This window comes from Arachis ipaensis, chromosome B2 (genome assembly GCF_059453495.1).
Source record: "Arachis ipaensis isolate K30076 ecotype BB chromosome B2, ASM5945349v1, whole genome shotgun sequence".
NCBI classification, from domain to species: Eukaryota; Viridiplantae; Streptophyta; class Magnoliopsida; order Fabales; family Fabaceae; genus Arachis; species Arachis ipaensis.
The window spans coordinates 76,469,973-76,475,577 of NC_142437.1; the positions used below are offsets into that span (position 1 = coordinate 76,469,973).

The 5,605-nt window shown below is 34.1% G+C and overlaps 1 pseudogene; it reads right to left on the reverse strand.

The window, feature by feature from the left end:
- Positions 1–643: 643 nt before the first annotated feature.
- Positions 644–5,112, reverse strand: LOC107610966 (CYP enzymes assisting alcohol dehydrogenase-like; annotated as a pseudogene).
- Positions 5,113–5,605: the final 493 nt, after the last annotated feature.

Below are 5,605 nucleotides of genomic sequence, written 5' to 3' on the forward strand. Positions count from 1 at the left end.
CACGAGGATTAAGGCTGAAATTGTTTATTTTTTGTAATATTATAAATATTCAAATACAAATTCGATAAAAATTTGTAATTATTAAACTTATATTTATTTTGTATGAAAACAGGTTTATTTTGCAATGAAAAAATCTAATAAATTCTATTTTATCTTACTGAAGAATTTACAAACGGATTTTCTATTTGTATTTAGTGTTTGGAATGGTATTCCAAGGCTCAAATTAACGACGAAAAATCAGTCGAAAATTTGTTGCTAATTACCGATAGAAAAACTGTCGAAAAATTACCGACAAAAAATCCGTCAAAAAATCTGCCTCTAATTACTGATAGAAAATCCGTTGAAAAATCTGTCTCTAATTACCGGTGAAAAATCTGTCGGAAAATCTGCCTCTAATTACCGACAAAAAATCTGTCTGAAAATCTGTCTCTAATTACCTACAGAAAATCCGTCGAAAAATCTGTCTCTAATTACCAACGAAAAATCCGTCGAAAAGTTTGACGCCCAAGGGAAATGTAGGGGAGAATTTACCGAGGAAAAATTTGTCGGTAACTAGTAAAAATCTGTCGGTAAATTACCTATTGGTGCTGACATTCATTTTGTTTCCTGTTCTAAGAACAGCTTCAAGGAGTTTGAGGAATAATCAACTGTTCCTTAATTCCTCACTTGTTGCCTGAAAAACATGAACAACTGATTATCAATTAGTTTCTCAGATACAGCCAAGAAATTAAAGATCACAAGGTGAAAGATCAAGCAAGTCAGACCTCTAGGGTTTGAAAAGACTTCCTGAGATAGTTGACTTCTAAATCAAAGTTAGAACTATATAGCATAGCTTCAAACCTCTTAAAGGCAAAAGGGATATCAAGCATAACTTTAAGAAACCTTTCCGCTGAGCCAAGTTTTGAGAGGTCAGCATTGTAGTTTTTGAGTTTTATCTCTTCCTCTTTAGTAGGAGCCATCTTTACTAGTGTATCTAATAGCTCAGCACCCAAAGCTTCAGGATTCCCTATTTCATCCAAATGTGGTGCGATAAATGTGATTGCAAAATAGAAATATAGGATATAGATAATGACTGGTTCAAGATAAAAATGAACAATAATGTGACAGGGGAACATCCTATCTTTAGAAGTTCAGATAACATATGTTAAATACTCATCATAGTAGATTAACGTAGAAAAAGTAAACATCATCTTTAGATTAGAGGATTGAAGCAAGTATTGGCTGCTGATTTTGATTTTATCATTTGTGAAATCCATGGTTCTCACAACTGTCAATGGAAATATGGAGATTATTCCAGTATATATGCATAGCTAGTCTCTAATTAATATGCATAGCATATAAGGTTAATAGTTGTCTTAATATATATGCATGCCACCTAATTAATATGCATTATTAAGGCAACTACCCAATATATATACATGCATAGCTAGTCTCTAATTAATATGCATCAAACTCTAGATTACAATCCAAAAATAAAACACTCTATTCAGTCATAGCTAGTCTCTAATTAACATACTAAATAAGAACAAAGATCTCCCCTACATCTCTAATTAAAATAGTAACTTGATTTAGAAGTCGTTCAACAATCATTAAAAATACTTCCCAAGATAGTGGCACGCATATAACTTGAAGGTAGATCGACGTAGATGTGCCAATTAACTCTATGTTATGTATGTGGACTGAGAATATACCATTAATTAATCTATGTTATGTATGTGGACTGAGAATATACCTGTTTAATGCATTTGTCACCTATGATGAGTAGGTCTGATATGGATTTTAACCCACCAAATATTGATCCTTTCAAAGTTCTTCCAAAAAGAATAGAAAATAAACCAAACGATACGAAAGGTTCAGTTCCTACACCAAGTGTTATTGTTTTACTTTATCCCTATACATGAGAAAGTTATAATTAGATTCACTTGCAATTTTTGAAGGATTATATAAAATCTATTTGTACACCACTTTTGTAGCTTCTAATGATTCAGTAAGCAAAGGGCCAACTCCAGTGCACTCAAATGAAAAATTCACACCAAGTCCATCAGTCAATTCTTTAACCAATTATAAAGGAGATTTATCATAATTACTTGAATTTATAAAGTGAGTCATTCCAAAAGCTTCACCTTTTTCTCTTTTCATGTCATTTATGTCAATCCCTATTATCTTAGTTGCCCCCAACATTTTTGCTACACTTATAACCTGCATTACAAGGAAATTCATTATTAATAAAAACTGAAGGCTAAAAATTATAATCATATACCAATGACAAAGATAATCATACCCCTAATCCAACAGCACCAAGACCAAAAACAACAACACTTGATCCACTTTCAACCTTAGCTTCCTTCCATGCAGCTCCATAGCAAATTGAGAACCCACATGAGATGAAGCTGCCATGAGCTGGATTAATGCTTGGATCAACCTTAACAAGGTAGTTAACATCGATAACCGTGTACTCAGACCACGTGGCACAACTCAAAGGATGATATAGCCTCTGGCCTCTACAGGACATCCTTGAAGTGTTATCTGGCATCAAGCCAGTTAGGCTCAGAGGATATGCCCGTATGCCCGTATCCATGCATATTAACTAGATAATTTAGAAAATGCTAAAGGCATAAATAATTTATGGTACTGTTCTGTTTCACTTTAAACTTGGTGAAGTATAACTTTTCTGTATGTTAAAGATACAAGTACCTTATTATCATTAAACTCATCTACCATCAACAAAAATATTCATGAAAAGCATGTTCAGACATAAACTAAGAGCATGTGAAAGTGTTAGGTTAGGCTTAAGTGACATAAAAAAGATTCATCCAACCTTGATTAGCTCTGCTCTTCTTTCAAGATCAATCCTAGCCACACCAAATATCATCTTTTCAGCAGAAACATCCATTTGTATTGTGACCTCATAGCCCACGAAAGCAACATCTCACCTCCACTGCACCTATACCCCCAATGAACAAGAAGTAAAAGAATTAATTACTAAATTTTAAAATTCTAAAAAAATTCCAAAAATAATCAAATAATAAATAGATAAACAAATAATAACTACTATTGTAAATCACTAAGAGGTTGAAGAAGAAAAAACTGACCTCCAATTAAATCACAATCCTAGGATTTATCCAGATAAATTATTCCACCAGAAATTATTCACAACTACTTTGAACTTTGGGTTTCTTTCTATGTTGTAATTTGACTTTAATTAACAAAATCAATAATGAAGTTGAATGAAGCTACTGCATGCACCTTTGCCTCCTTTCCTCCAAGTCTAAGAAAAAAGAGAAAACTGAAAAGGAATAAAACAACTATGCAGGCTATAAAGGGTTTAAACAAGCTTTATTTGCCTCAAACTATGGTGTTTTAACTTAGTGATATATTAGAAACTCGAGTCATATATTATAGGTGCAGGAAAGTGGCAGCATTGAAATAGGATATGTTGATACAATTAAAATAGTAGAATAGGACATCTCTTAAGAAAGTAATATACCTGGGACAATATCACTAGAATAATCAATGTAGGGAGCCCAATTTCAACACAATTTGCCAACTTCATAATCCAAAGAAAACCAATGATTTCACAGTGTGTTGTTTGTATATACAAGAGCTTATCAGAAATGGCAGATTGAGTCACATTTGAAGTTAGAGTAAAAGCCAAGTAGTAATGGCAGTGGCATAACCAGCTAAAATCAATTTTATCATTAAATGCTTTGAATTTACACCAACTAACCTCTGGATGCTATCGCTAGTAGTAGTGGCAGTGGCATAACCAGCTGCACCGTCAGACTAAACCTCGGAGACATTGTCACACGGTTTAACAAAAATGAAGCATTTACAATCTGAGATGCATCATTAACATATATGGTAGTAGTTTTAAGGAAAGTTACTACTTAGCACACTATGCAATTTATTCAATAAAGCTACTTCTATGGGAATATTATTTTCTATTGCCAGGCGATTACATCTAGTGATAGAAAAAGAAAGGGTCTATGATAGAGCAAAATGGACTTTGCTTGGAGAAAACAGCTTTACAGATATATCTCTCAAACATTGTTGAGAACTTGAGATAATAGACATACACAAAATAAAAGCTTTCCATTTTCTATCCACTTCCTTCATCATCTTGCTCAGAAGAGGGGAGGGGGGGGGGAAGTTCTTGATAATTTATGAGAAGAGAAGGTGAAGTTGAGTAAACCTCATTGGTTACTCCAAACAAAAACAGCAGACACGGCCATAGAGAAGGTAGCAGCCAAACACCAGATACCTAGTATCAAGTGGAACCATTACGAAATTGTGTGCAAAAACCACAAAACATAAGCATAACAGCTAGAACATAATATCAACATCACACCTAATCTAGAAGCTATAACAAAGCAGTGGATTCTTGAGCAGTGCTCACACCAAATGGAATGCTTATATTACTTTGAGGAGTTATTCAAAGTGTGGATATCTATTTCAGAGACTAATGAAAAATGCTGGGAAAATGAAACAGCAATCAGAGATTAATGAAGGTAGAGAGGACCATGTCGAGGAGCATTGGCATAAATTAACAAACATGTAAATGCAATAGTTAAGCCGTGGAGCATTGGCATAAATTAACAAACAGAAAATATTATAAGTTAAACAAAACACATTAGAATCATATTCCAAAACCAATGTAAAAAAATCAAAGGTGAAACTGGCCTCAGTCTCCAAACAATAATTGCACATGTAACACCCTACCACACAGAGCTTTACACCTAAGATGGAAAACTGAGGTGGCGAGGTGCTACGACCTCTAAAATAAAATATAAATATATATAATAGTTGAAAGAATGTAGTATACTAGGAGCCTTGAAGAATGGGTAAGAACAAATCGCAAAAATAAAAGCGCAACGCTTAGGAAAGAGATTACTTGCGTATGAAGAAAACTAGATTTCTCAAACATATATAATAAAAGTAAGAACAGAGGGTCAAGAATACAAAATAACAAGCTCCTGACTCAGCCTGCGAAGCTAAAGCTGGCCGGAGAATATTTACATACATATATATACATAACCCAGAATCCAAAATACATATATAATAAATCCTGGTTCTCCATAAACCTCTAAGAGGTGCAAAATAATACAAGCATATATTTGAGGAGAGTCTATACACATAGCAAAAGACCAAAAGTAAAACCCCAAAATGAATCCACTTCGCTGCAGAAGTTCCAGACGCCAGTCGAGGTGCCTCTCGACCTGCATCTGAAAAACACAAATATCGTATAGGATGAGAACCGGGCGTTCTCAGTATGGTAAAGGTGCCTGCATATATAAGATATAAGGTCTAGGGAATGCAGAGGCAATCTAAGAGTGCCGACACTCAGATTATAAAACTTAAAGACTACAGTAGAAGCCATAAGTCAAGGTGGTTTTCTAAGTATTCCTAACTTAATCAAGTCTTTAAGCCTAACAAAATCCCTAACTTCTCTGCCTTTCCTCCGATCTTCCATCTCCGGGGAAATTACAAAGACAAACAAGCAAACAAAGGCAAACACATGTAAAATACAAGTAATAAAGATAGCAAATATAACAAATAGCATATTATAATCACTTAGGTAATCCCAATTAATGCGCAAACAAACAAT